This window comes from Giraffa tippelskirchi, chromosome 9, assembly GCF_054371585.1.
Source record: "Giraffa tippelskirchi isolate mGirTip1 chromosome 9, T2T-mGirTip1v1.2.pri, whole genome shotgun sequence".
Lineage (NCBI taxonomy): Eukaryota > Metazoa > Chordata > Mammalia > Artiodactyla > Giraffidae > Giraffa > Giraffa tippelskirchi.
The window spans coordinates 38,886,043-38,900,092 of NC_137283.1; the positions used below are offsets into that span (position 1 = coordinate 38,886,043).

The window sequence follows — 14,050 nt, forward strand, 5'->3', positions numbered from 1 at the left end:
GGTAATGATCTGAGAAGATGGTTGCCAATAAATTCTTCCCTTACTGTCTGTGTCTGCCTCTTCTCCTATCAAGGGATGAAGTCCTTTTTTTCTCCCTTTGAGTTCTGGTTGGCCTTTTGACTTTTTTTGGCCAATAGAAAATGGCAGAAATAACACTGTGTCAGTTCTGAGTCTAGACTTTAGTTTGAATGGAGATAACAGTCTTTAGAGGCCTGTGTCATCACTTAAGGAAGTCTGATTATGCAGCAAGAGAGAGGCTGGGAAAGAAGTCCTGGAGGACTACAAAGATATGGAGAGAGGCCCAGACAACCCCCAGCTGCCCCAGTCCTACCAGGCGAGGGGCATGGAGGGGAGGGAAGCCAGCTTGGATCTTGCAGTCCCAGCAGGATGGCCCCAGTCAGCACCACGTGGCGCAGAGAGATAAACTGTCCCACTGAGCCCTGTCCAAACTGAAGGAAGTAGGACAAGTAAATGATCACTGTTCTTATTGTTGTAAGTCCATAGTTTTAGAATGTTTTGTTATATAGCAAAGATCACAGAAACACATCTAAAATGGGTTTTGTTGTACATTAAACTTTGTGGTCTACAGAAGTGCTTTTTGTGCTTTAATGTGCATATAAATCGACAAGGGATCTCATTGAAAAAATCTGGTTCAGTGGATTAAGGGTGAGGCCTGGGATTCTGCATTTCTAGGAGGTTCCTAGGTTGTGACTTCCCCTGTGGTCCAGTGGTTAAGAATCCACCTTCCAATGCAGGGAACTAAGATCCCATATGCCACGGGGGCAGCTAAGTGCACACCGCAACTGCTTAGCCCACACGCCATAACTAGAGAAGAGCCTGCCTGCCACTACTAAGACCTGATGCAGCCAAATACATAAATAAATAAATAGTTTTTAAAGTTCTCAGGTGATGTTGTTCCTCTGGTCTATGGGCCACATTTTGAGTAGAAAAGTTCAAAGCAGAGAATTCTGTTCATCCCCAAATTACCAAGTTGCTTTTTAAAACCAGTGAGGTTACACTTGACTTTCTGTTGAGATTTCAGATCCTGCCCAGGCTCTGTCATCTGCACAATAGACATGCCAGTTTCAACAGTATAAAGTCAGATGCATGTACGTTTTGGCCGAGGTACTAGGCAAGTTGTATTTCTCAAAGTCTGTCTTCAGAGTGACTTTATTTCCCTAAACTTCTTATCTGTTTAACCAAGAAGGATGCTCTGTGACAATCCTTAATGATGGTAGTGATAATAGCAATCACTTCTGCATACTGAGTGCTTTGTTGTGAATCAGAATCTGTACTAAGTGCTTTATATACTTAGTACAGATTCATTTGTTTCATTCCTATAATGTACATGACTGTAACCATTTTGTCAGTGAGGAAACTGGGGTTCAGGGAGGTTCGGTTACTAGCCTTAGTCACCCAGTGACTAAGATAGGATTCAGTTCTGTATGATTTGACGCCAAAATACAGATTGACAGCTGCTCTGACTCACTGCTTCTAATTAGAAGCCTGGCACACTAAGCCTCCGGCCTCAGGTTAGTGTGTTATGGCTCACATTCTTTCTTCTTTGACTTGTTTCTTGGTAGTAGTGGTGGTAGGAGTATAGACATTTTCCATCCATGCAGTATAGCTGACTTTGGGAACTCCTAACAGAGATACCCGAAATGTTCCTTTGTGTGTGTGCATGTATGTGTGTGTGTGTAAGGCAGGAGCGGAAACACCTTTGAAACCCATTAGTTGGGAAATTTAATTTTTTATAGCAGCATTCCCATAGTCATTGTCAGCATTTTACAGTGGTATTTAAAGTGCTGACATGAGGAAAGTCTTTACCAGGATAAATATAGATGATTCTTTTAAACTTCAATAGTCTCTTGTTTTCACTGTGTGTTGCCTATTGCAACTAAATTAATTCCTCCCTCCTTCCTTTACTTTTGACTTATTGTTTCCCTCTGTATGATATTTATCAGACAGAAGCTACTACTGTTGGAGTTTTCCATCAGAGAGGCATAAAATACTTCTTTTAAAAAACCATAAAAGACTCTGATATGAAACCTACTTTGAAATTAGACTGCCAGGACATCTCTTTACTTGTCGGTTTGAATGCCTCTTCTGTGTTCTCTTAAAGGTTAAAGAAACTGGCAGTGCTGGAAATGGCAGTGTTCTGTGGCACCAAAGCCAGTGCCCTGCAAAGAACCTGACTTGGGGTTAGATGATAACACTAGGATATAAGGACCTCCCAGCTAGGAGGTTTACTTAGCACTCACATCTCTACTGCTGAGATTGCTGTTCTCCAATATGATGGTGGTGATGAGGGGTGTTTATGCGTGTGTGTGTGTATATACAGAATTCTTTAAAGTGAGATCATTTGGCTGCACACTTTTTGATGGGGTCAGTACAGATTTTATAGGGCTTCCCAGGTGGGTCAGTGGTAAAGAATCCGCCAGCCAATGCAGGAAACACAGGAGACGTGGATTCGATCCCCGAGTCTGGAAGATCCCCTGGAGGAGGACATGGCAAGTCACTCCAGAGTTCTTGCCTGGGAAATCTCGTGGACAAGGAGCCTGGAGGGCTACAGTTCATAGGGTCTCAAGGAGTCAGACATGACTGAGTGACTGAGCACACAGACACAGATTTACAGATATCATTGTCTTCTTTGGGTGAAGGGGGTCGTTGCAGGACTTGCTTGGGTCTTCAATCACTGCTCAGAGTTAACAGCCATTTTTCAAAATCACAAAATACCTGTTTCTGCCAGTGCCGACTGTTCTTCAAAATAAGAGCTGGTTACTTCCGTGATTTACTTTGTCATTCTGAATGAATCACTTACAAGACGAATGATTTCCTGATCTTTTATACATAAAATATTTAATGTAATCTAATTTTTCCAATAAATGTAACATTGTAAGTAGCTTTTGAGAAATATTTAATAAGAACTACATTTTGTTTCCTTGGAACTATATGTAAGAAATGTCTGGACCTTTATTAGTCTGCATCTTTCCAGTCAGAAAAATGTGGAATACCCTCCAGTAATTTTTTTATCATGTGTCCATGGGAGATAACCAGAAAAACTGAGTGACTTTCTAAATTATCTTTTTCAAAGAAACATCCCAAGAAGGCAGAGGCTCGTGTAAGTGAAACGTTTCCAAAGATGCTTTTCTTGCAGATTTCTGAAACTCTTTGTATCTAATGTAATTTGTTTCGAGGAGAATGGGGGACACAGCACTGCTAGTGGGGGCTTGATACATATCGTAGTATTAAAGATGGATTTCTTAGCAATCATGTGGATTGACCAACAGAAGAATTTAAATGGAACTCTCAGTAGAAAATAAGTACTCTGTGCAATGCAGAAAGAAAAATAAATGTTGTAAACCTATACTGTAAAAAGGATATCATTAAATGAGACTTTTTGTAGTGTCAGCTTAATCCTCCTTTTTTTCATTTATTGCTAATTAGAGGAAAAAGTATCTTTGAAAAATGTGTAATGATTGTCCTGTGGTTTATTTTCTTAAAATTGGTTAAATCTGTTGTAGGAACTTTCTGTTAGCAACATTCTAATGTATATATTTTGAAAGTTGGGAATAGTATTGATCCATACTGTCTTCCTGACAGGAAGTTGAGTTTATTATTCTCTTAAAATCTCCAAATTCCTTTGGTTATGTAGAGGAGGAAAAATAACTTCCCCTTTGCCCTTTTGAATTCTAGGCTGAGACATGCCTCCCACCCTATACTACCCCACTGCCTAGCCCCATAATAGATTAACAGGAGAAAAACACACAAAAAATTTATTAACATGTAAACTTCATGTGTCCATGGGCAATAACCAGAAAAACTGAGTGACTTCCTGAGATGATGAATTTACTACCTTAAATGCCATCTTCAGGTAAAGACAAAAGAAAGACAAGGAGGGCTGGGGTGGGCAGTTATTGGAAATTACTAGGAAAGGCATAGTAAATAAGGGTAAGATTTGTTTATAGATTTAATGCCTTTTCCAGTGATAGGATTCCCTTGTCATTTAGAGTCATCCTTGTCTTCCTGGTTCTGAGAGGGAGACATGAATGGAGATTTCCTTTTTAAATATAAATGTCTCTAACAAAAGGGAAACCTCTACTTTCAGAGCCTCTCCTGTGGCTGCTGTTTCTTAAAATAATTGGCTCAAAATAATCCTTATGCCAAAGAGTCACATTTTGGGGTGGCATATTCTGCTACCCTTCACAATATCCCAAGAGAAAAGAAAATGGGAATCTTGGCTTACAGAATTGCAGGTTGTAATAGGGTGCACCTGGCTTTTGTTATGGATGATTATAGGTGCTTCACTGTATATTCAAACCTGTTCCTTCCAGGAAATCTAGGTTTCCTGTAGCCCAAAGTTAACACTTGTTTGGGGAGCTTTCTTTATTAAAAGATTTTAAATGACCACACTGCTCTAAAAGGACCTGGAAACTTAAGTTGTAATAGTTTCATGGTGAATTTGCTTCTGCTCCTTTCTATCTCATAGCCCATTTCTTCTCTACATGCTCTTAATTTTCCTTCAGTCTAAGTCCTTGTAGCGGTGTGAATTTAATTACTCTAAAAATGAAATTCAACTGAGTAAATTTGAGATATAAAAGTAATTCTCACAGTTAACTGAGATATTGCATCAATAATTACATTTAAAGAACAGGAAAATGCAAAAATGAGAGTATTTTGAGCAGCTAGGTTCTTTGAGGGCAAAGGTCCCTGCTTACTCCTTTTTGTGTTACTCAAAACTCCACAAAGTACCTCCTACATGGTAGACATTAAGTGACCAAGTGAGTGAGGAGTGAATGGCGCTGCTGATCCTACTTCTTTTTGTCTGTTGCCTTATGTTTTCAGGCTTTGACTCTGGTCGTGGTTTTCATCTCCTGACTGGTCCCTTTTCTTTTATAAAAAACTTGAATATCTTTCCGTGTTTTTTGTTTTTTTTTTTATTCCCGATCTTTTATCTTTTAACCTTTGATTCCTGACATTTCCGTTTCCATTCCTCACTTTCTTTTATAGTATAATCGCTTTTGTCTGTTTCAGACTCTCTTCTCCCTAGCTTTTTGTGTCAATTTTTGTTTTGCTATTCTTGTGACTTTTCTCTTTTTTAGATACTATTGGTGCTGGTTACTCTATTGGGTTAAAGAAGGCACCCCACTGAGTCTTCATGAGAGAAAACTGATTAATTGAATAATGATGTAACTTTTACTGTGTTGGGGTCTTGAGCTGCTACCAGCTGGGGAAATGGACCGCTTTATAATGGCATTTGTATCATAATCCAAACCTCAGAGCACCTGTACTTTTATTCATTTTTCTTTGATGTTTAAACCTACTAGTTATAAATATTGATTCTTTGACTTTCTCTACTTCTCTGTTTTAAAAATTATATCCATAACCAAGCATACTATTTTTTAGACACTATGTTAATAAAAATCAATTCACCACCCCACCCCAGGATGTTCATTGGCCTCCAGTTACTGCTGGTTTTATTTTCCAGCACAGGAAAGACAACTAATCAGAACCAATTGAACACTCCGGGATTCTGTGTTGGGCATGTAGGAAATATCAGATAGATACAATCATTACTCTAATGTGATTGATATGTTTGCTCTACTAATCATAAACTTCATGTTATTCAATAAGTGTGTTTTAGTAATCTGATTTATTTTTTATTTGAAGGGCAGAAAAATATTGTGTCTATGATAATGAACTCTGAATCTAAATTTCCTAGTTTCAGATCCTAACTACTCTGATTACTAGCTTGGACAAGTAATTTTACCTCTACAGTATTCAGTTTCCTCATCTGTAAAATATTACTATCAATCACATAAAATTATGAGGATTAAATAACTTATTATTGAAACCCCTTTATGAATAGAACCTAACACATAGCAAGCATTTAGAAACTACAAGTTGTTCTTTAATTTTTTTTCAGTCTATCCCAATTATTTTCCTCCCAACTATTTACTCTGAAAATATTAAAACTTAGGAAAAATTGAGAGAAGAGAACAATAGATATCCAAATACCATTCATAAGAATTCAATTATTCATTAACATTTGCTATTGTTGTTCATCTGCTTTCTTTTTCTCATTTATGTGCTTTTGCAAAACTAATTGCAATTCAGCTGTAGACACTGTATTTCCATCTGATATTTAACCCTGTATCTCCTAAGATCAGTATGTAACCATAATATAATTGTCTTTCAGTGTCCTGTCTTTTTGCCTTTTCATACCGTTTATGGGGTTCTCAAGGCAAGAATACTGAAGTTGTTTCCATTCCCTTCTCCAGTGGACCACATTCTGTCAGACCTCCCTGTCTTGGGTGGCCCCACATGGCATGGCTTAGTTTCATTGAGTTAGACAAGGCTGTGGTCCGTGTGATCAGATTGGCTAGTTGTCTGTGATTGTGGTTTCAGTCTGTCTGCCCTCTGATGTCCTCTCTCAGTGCCTATCGTCTTACTTGGGTTTCTCTTACTTTGGATGTGGGGTATCTCTTCACAGCTGCTCCAGCAAAGTACAGCTGCTGCTCCTTACCTTGGACGTGGGGTAGCTCCTCTCAGCCACCGTCCCTGACCTTGAACGTGGGGTAGCTCCTCTCAGCCGTCACCCCTGACCTTGGACGTGGGGTAGCTCCTCTCTGCCGCGCTTCTGCGCTGTTGCAGCTGCCGCGCTTCTGCATACCTAGAGCCAGACATCCTGGAATGTGAAGTCAAGTGGGCCTTAGGAAGCATCACTACAAACAAAGCTAGTGGAGGTGATGGAATTCCAGTTGAGCTATTTCAAATCCTGAAAGATGATGCTGTGAAAGTGCTGCACTCAATATGCCAGCAAATTTGGAAAACTCAGCAGTGACCACAGGACTGGAACAGGTCAGTTTTCATTCCAATCCCAAAGAAAGACAACGCCAAAGAATGCTTCTTACATGCTAGTAAAGTAATGCTCAAAATTCTCCGAGCCAGGATTCAGCAATACATGAACCGTGAACTTCCAGATGTTCAAGCTGGTTTTAGAAAAGGCAGAGGAACCAGAGATCAAATTGCCAACATCCACTGGATTATCGAAAAAGCAAGAGAGTTCCAGAAAAACATCTATTTCTGCTTTTTTGACTATGCTAAAGCCTTTGACTGTGTGGATCACAATAAACTGTGGAAAATTCTTCAAGAGATGGGCATACTAGACCACCTGACCTGCCTCTTGAGAAAGCTGTATGCAGGCCAGGAAGCAACAGTTAGAACTGGACGTGGAACAACAGACTGGTTCCAAATCGCGGAAGGAGTACGTCAAGGCTGTATATTGTCATCTGCTTATTTAACTTATATGCAGAGTACATCATGAGAAACACTGGGCTGGAAGAAGCACAAGCTGGAATCAAGATTTCCAGGAGAAATATCAATAACCTCAGATATGCACATGACACCACCCTTATGGCAGAAATTGAAGAAGAACTAAAGAGCCTCTTGATGAAAGTGAAAGAGAAGAGTATAAAAGATGGCTTAAAGTTCAACATTCAGAAAACTAAGATCATGGCATCTGGTGCCATCACTTCATGGCAAATAGATGGGGAAACAGTGGAAACAGTGGCTGACTTTATTTTTCTGGGCTCCAAAATCACTGCAGATGGTGACTGCAGCCATGAATAAAAGACGCTTACTCCTTGGAGGGAAAGTTATGACCAACCTAGACAGCATATTAAAAAGCAGAGACATTACTTTGCCAACAAAAGTTCGTCTATTCAAGGCTATGGTTTTTCCGGTGGTCGTGTATGGGTGTCAGTGTTGGACTATAAAGAAAGCTGAGTGCTTTTGAATTGTGGTGTTGGAGAAGACTCTTGAGAGTCCCTTGGACTGCAAGGAGATCCAACCAGTCCATCCTAAAGGAGATCAGTCCTGAATGTTCATTGGTAGGACTGATGTTGAATCTGAAACTCCAGTACTTTGGCCACCTGATACAAAGAGGTGACTCATTGGAAAAGACCCTGATGGTGGGAAAGATTGAGGGCAGGAGGAGAAGTCGGGATGACAGACCATGAGATGGTTGGCTGGTATCACCTACTCAATGGATGTGGGTTTGGGTGAACTCCGGGGATTGGTGACGGACAGGGAGGCCTGGCATGCTGTGGTTCATGGCGTCGCAAAGAGTCAGACACGACTGAGCAACTGAACTGAACTGAACTGAATATTATTGTCACACCCAAGAAATTTAAACACTGATATGTTATCAAATAAAATAAGAAAAGATTGCTGGGAGAAATAGCAACAACCTCTGATATGCAGATGATACCACTCTATTGGCAGAAAGTGAAGAGGGATTAGAGGGCTGGGATGGGAAGGAAGGTGGAAGGGAGGGGAGGGGTGGGGAGGAATGTGGAAGGGGACATATGCACACCTATAGCTGATTCATGTTAATGTTTGGCAGGAAACAACACAGTTCTGTAAAGCAGTTATCCTTCAATTAAAAAAATAAATAGATTTAAAATTATAAAAAATAAAGAAACTCTTGATGAAGGTAAAAGAGGGGAGTGAAAAAACTGGTTTGAAACTGAATATTCAAAAAAATGAAGATCATGGCATCCAGTCCCATCACTTCACGGCATATAGGAGGGGAAAAAGTGGAAGCAGTGATAGATTTTATTTTCTTGGGCTCCAAAATCACTGTGGAAGGTAACTGCTGCCATGAAATTAAAAGACACTTGTTACTTGGAAGGATAGCTATGACAAACCTACACAGCATATTAAAAAGCAGAGACAACACTTTGCCAACAAAGGTCCATTTAGTCAAAGCTATGGTTTTTCCAGTAGGCATGTATGAATGTGAGAGTTGGACTATAAAGAAAGCTGAGCACCAAAGAATTGATGCTTTCAAATTGTGGTGCTTGAGGAGACTCTTGAGAATTCCTTGGACTGCAAGGAGATCAAAACCAGTCCATCCTAAAGGAAATCAGTCCTGAATATTCATTGGAAGGACTGATGCTGAAGCTGAAGCTCCAATACTTTGGCCACCTGATGTGAAGAGGCAAAAATTTGAGGGCAAGAGGAGAAGAGGGGCAACAGAGGATGAGATAGTTAGATGGTATTACTGACTCCATGGACATAAATTGAGCAAACTCCAGGAGACAGTGAAGGACAGTGGAGCCTGTCATGTTATAGTCCCTGGGGTCACAAAGAGTCAGACATGACTTAGCGACTGAACAACTAGTATTATCAAATATAATCAGATGTCTGCATTAATGTCACTTGTACCTTATAATGTCCCTTTTCCTTATTTATATTTTCCTTTTTATAAATCCAATTGGATTACATGTTTTCTTTAGTTGTTGTTCCTCTTTGGACTCTTTTAATCTAGAATAGTCTTCTGCTTTTATTTATCTTTCATGGGTTAATATTTTTGAAAATTCCAAGCCAGTATCTTGTGGAATGCCATGCAATGTGGATTTGCCCAGTTGTTTCCTCATCATTAGATTTAGTTTAAATATTTTTGGTCAAGATACTATCTAAATGATACTGTGTACTTCACATTGTATCATATCAGAGGCACATAATTTGTTTGTATCATTATTGGTACTGCTATATGATCACTTGATTAAGGTGATATTTTCCAGACCCCTCAAAATTTGGAAGTTGTGTATTTTATTGAGATTGGATTTTTTGCTTTATAATCAGAAAGTGACATTTTGAGAGTGGGTGAATATCCTTTATCCAAAAAACATTTTTCATCCATTTGTTGTATTATTCATGGATGAATCTTGCCTGATGGTGTTCTTCTAATAGTATTATTCTCATATATTTATTAACTGATATTCTTTGGTAACAAAAGTGCTCCTCCTCCCCATATCCATATTGTCCATAGAATTCTCCAGGCAAGAATACTGGAGTGGGTTGCCACTTCCTCCTCCAGAGGATCTTCCTGACCCAGGGATTGAACCTGGGTCTCTTGCATTGCAGGCAGATTCTTTACCATCTGAGCCATCAGGGAAGACTACATCCATACTAGGATTTGATAATTATCATTATGGCTGAAATGACTTACTCACAGAGTGTTGTACTTGTTTCAGCTAAAATATTTTTTTTTAATTTTTTTACTGCTTTTAACATACCTTTTTACCCTCAAATCACTGTAAACTTTGTATTGAAGTAGGGCTTCCCTGGTGGCTCAGAGGGTAAAGTGTCTGCCTGCGATGCAGGAGACCCAGGTTCGATCCCTGGGTCGGGAAGATCCCCTGGAGAAGGAAATGACAACCCACTGCAGTACTCTTGCCTAGAAAATCCCATGGACCGAGAAGCCTGGTGGGCTACAGTCCCTGGGGTTGCAAAGAGTCGGACATGACTGAGTGATGTCACTTTCAGTTTCAAAGCCTACTTACAGAAGATGCACAAATCATATATATAGATATCAAGGAAGTTTCACAAATTAAATATAACTATATAAACAGATTCTTATTCTTTGGAAAGTGCTCTGTGCTCAGTCATGTCCAACTCTTTGCAACCCCATGGACTGTAGCCTGCCAGGCTCCTCTGTCCATGGGATTTCCCAGGCAAAAATACTGGGTTGCCTTTCCTCCTCCATGGGATCTTCTCAACCTAGGAATCAAACCTGTGTCTCCTGGGTCGCCTGGGTCTCCTGCACGGCAAGGTGGATTCTTTACTGCTGAGCCATTGGGGTCCTTTTTCTTTAGTGATGCTCAAATTGTCCCCAGTTTAGCCAGTAGGATCCTCTCTAAAGCTAGTTCTTGTGTCCTTTTGACATTTCTCCATCAGTTTTGAGTATGCTCCTGAAGAAAATAAGATCTTTTAAGCTTACCTTGTATTCTTACGTTATTCTCCTGACCAGAAATAAGTCGTTTTTTCAAAAAGCACTGCCTCCCTTTAGTTGGGAATGGAATTTAGAAACAAAGATTTGGGTACTATATGGGCTCATTGATATTTTGGTGTCATTACTCCTAAGATATATATATATGTATCTATATATATATAGACATATATGTATATACTATATATGTAATAACCTACAATTCAAATCCAACATCACAATATTCTTCTTCAGCTTCCCTCATTTCATATTTGCTTCTCCTTTATTCCACTGCGAGAGTTCACTCTTGATTCATTTGCTCTATCCTGTAACATACAAAAAGTAGTTTCAGAAATACTACATCAATACCACTTCTAACAACCAATCTACTATGTAAAGTTCAAGATTAATTTGTATTTGTTTTTGTACTAATGTTCCACTGTGAATATGCATTCAGAGTACCAGATTCAAGTTATTGGAATTCATTTTTTTTGTCCTCTGTAGTCATTTTTATCAGTATGTCATTCATTTTACTTCTTTTCCTGCTTGCTTGCAAGTTTAGGTTTTGTTTTTTCAATCTTTTTCTATTTAAATATGTAAAACTTTACATGGTTCAAAAACCAAATGTAGATAAAACTTTGTCCCAGGAAGTCCTATTTCATGCCTACCCTTTCCCTGAGGTCTTAGTCACCCTTCATAATGAATATTTTCTTTAGTTTCTGGTTTATTCTCCAGGTGCTTATTACAAAACTAGCAAATACATGCATTTGTTTTTTTACTTTGCTTATGGGTTATTTTTTTCTGTGCAAGAGAGTCTTTAATTTTTCATATAGTCAAAATTTTCAACCTTTTCCTAATTTTTTTAACATTTGGATTTGAATCATAGAAAGACTTTCCCCACATCAAAGTTGTAAAGAAATTAATGTTTTCTTCTACCAACTGTTTTATTTTTGACATTAGTCATTGCTCTTGATATTAAAACTAATCATGTTGAGCCTCCAGGGCTGCCAAAACTCACAGGATTAATTCTCACAGCAGCTGATGGCTGGGGGAGAAAGAGGGAAGATGGAGACTCCAGACACCTTATCTTTCCTAGTCTTCTAGGCAGGGATGTTTGGGACTTGGATCCCTAGTCCAGGGCTCAGCAAATAGAAGTCATCATTGAGTAACTGAAAGAATGAATGAGTAAAAGAAGTTCTAGACAGGCATGATGAGTGACTTAAAAATTGAGCTCCCTCTGGACAATCTGATATGCACCAAAGCAATGAAAGAACAAACAAGCGACACTCTTGTTTTGGTTTATAGGCCAACTTGTCAAGGATAAGAAACTACAGGTTCTTTATCCTGAGAGGAAGTCTCAGCTTTTGAAGAGGGCTGAGCATAACTTATTCATTCTGGCTCCTTTGTGCAGTCTCCTATCTTGATCATGGTTACTTTGGAAACAGTTATATTTGGAGTATTCATCCTCTGGAGGATATAGTATGGAAAAACATAACTTAGTCATTGTAAGTCCAATTCTTGTAGCCATCTTTGTGCCAGATGTACAGTCATTTTTTCCCTATGAATTTTTTCTACGTGTTTATGACACCAAATTGCTGAATTAAAATGTGTAAAACTGGCTTAGTAATCCAGATGTTTAGAAAATAGCGCAACTTTATTTATTAACTTGTGATATTATATGACTAGACTTTCAATGAGTTAGATATATTATGCACAGTTCTGCATAAAGCCATAGAATTGCTAAATCAATTATATGATGATGGATTTTTTTTAAATAACTGAATTATATTCTACAGAGTGTTTCCTTCATATCTTGTATTTCACTTATAAGTATGCATTGGCTTTGGTGGCCCAGAACTGGGTTTTATTTTGCTTCTACCACTTACTTTTTTAACTTAAAAAGTGTTTTTTGTTCTTTAAGCTTTATCTAAAAATGGGGCTGTGAAGTTTGTGAATGTTAAATGATATGATATGATGTATTTAAAGTACTTAGCACAATGCCTAACGCAAAGCATGTACTCGGTAAATATCATTCGTTATGGTTATTGTTCACTGAGCCTTATAATGCCTCTTGATTCTCTCTCTCTTATTATCATCATTTTCTACTTCATTTTTATGTATAGATTAGTTTGTGATGTCATAATCATAATAATTTTTCTTTTTTTTGCATTTCAACAACATGGTCCTTTTGATCCTCAAAATAATATCATATAAACTAAGAAATGATTTTCTCTGTTTTGAAAATGAGGAAATATAGGTTTATAAGAGTAAAGTGAATCCTTTAGAGCATGTACTAACAAAGTTGTAAAATGGGAAAGCTGAGGCATATGATGTGAAATCCACTTCTTACATCTTATTTCCAAAATGTTCTCGTAAGCTCCTTGATGGGTGGAACATGAAAGACTTCTTTCTAGGCTGTGGGGTTAAGAGATTTTAGTTTCAGGAGTCAGGAATAGAACCTACATTAACTTAGGCCAAAGGAATTATAATGACCCAAGTGACAAATATAAGGGTAGATCTTTAGGTATGACCAGATCCACGCCTAAAGGTTAGGTTAGGACTTTGTCTCGCCCGCTTGGTTGTTCTTGGCTTTCTGTTGGCCTCATCTTCAGACTGAGAACTCTCCTGTGGTGGCTTCTTTTTGTACCTGAGCTGATTGCTTCACCCTAATACAGGGCTAAACCTGGCCCTGTATCCCCTTACCCTGACTCTTGACCATTTTGAAGATGAACTTCAAGGAGAAGAGTAAATGAAAGCAGTACAAGGGATAGTAGAAAGTGCTTTCTGATAGGGTATGGGGTATTGATCCCAACGGTCAGGTATCTTGAAGTTGCTCCCAGCTTTTCTTTCAGGTTGCCATTTAGGTTTCCTGGCCTTGACTAAATTGTCAACCAGACAAAGCGGCTGCTGGGAGGGGTGGAAGGGGAGCAGGATGGGCCACCCCAAAATATGCCTCTTTGGCATAAAGATTATTTTAATCTGATTATATTTAAGAAACTGCAGCACAGGAGAAGCTTTGAAAACAGAGTAGAAGTTAAGGAATTCTACATTTGTAGATCTACACTTTTGTAGGGAAAAATCTATATTGTAAGGAAAATCTATATTTTTAAAGGAAATTTACATTAGAGTGAGAAGATAGCTATTGCCAGGGAACTTTTTCACCAGGTAGACTTACCTGCCTAGCAGGATAACCTTTGCTTTCCAGGCTTCCCTCACCTTCATGTGGATTGCCTTCATCTTTTTGAAGTCTTGGGCTTCCTTGGTAGCTCAGTA

At 38.7% G+C, this 14,050-nt stretch overlaps 1 protein-coding gene and 1 non-coding gene across 18 annotated transcripts in view; both read left to right on the forward strand.

Moving 5' to 3' along the window:
- FHIT (fragile histidine triad diadenosine triphosphatase) overlaps positions 1-14,050 on the forward strand; it is a 1,651,033-nt gene that overhangs the window by 462,958 nt on the left and 1,174,025 nt on the right. The window lies entirely within an intron of this gene.
- On the forward strand, positions 10,131-10,202 carry TRNAR-GCG (transfer RNA arginine (anticodon GCG)). The gene has a single exon. It is a non-coding gene; the product is annotated as a tRNA-Arg (tRNA).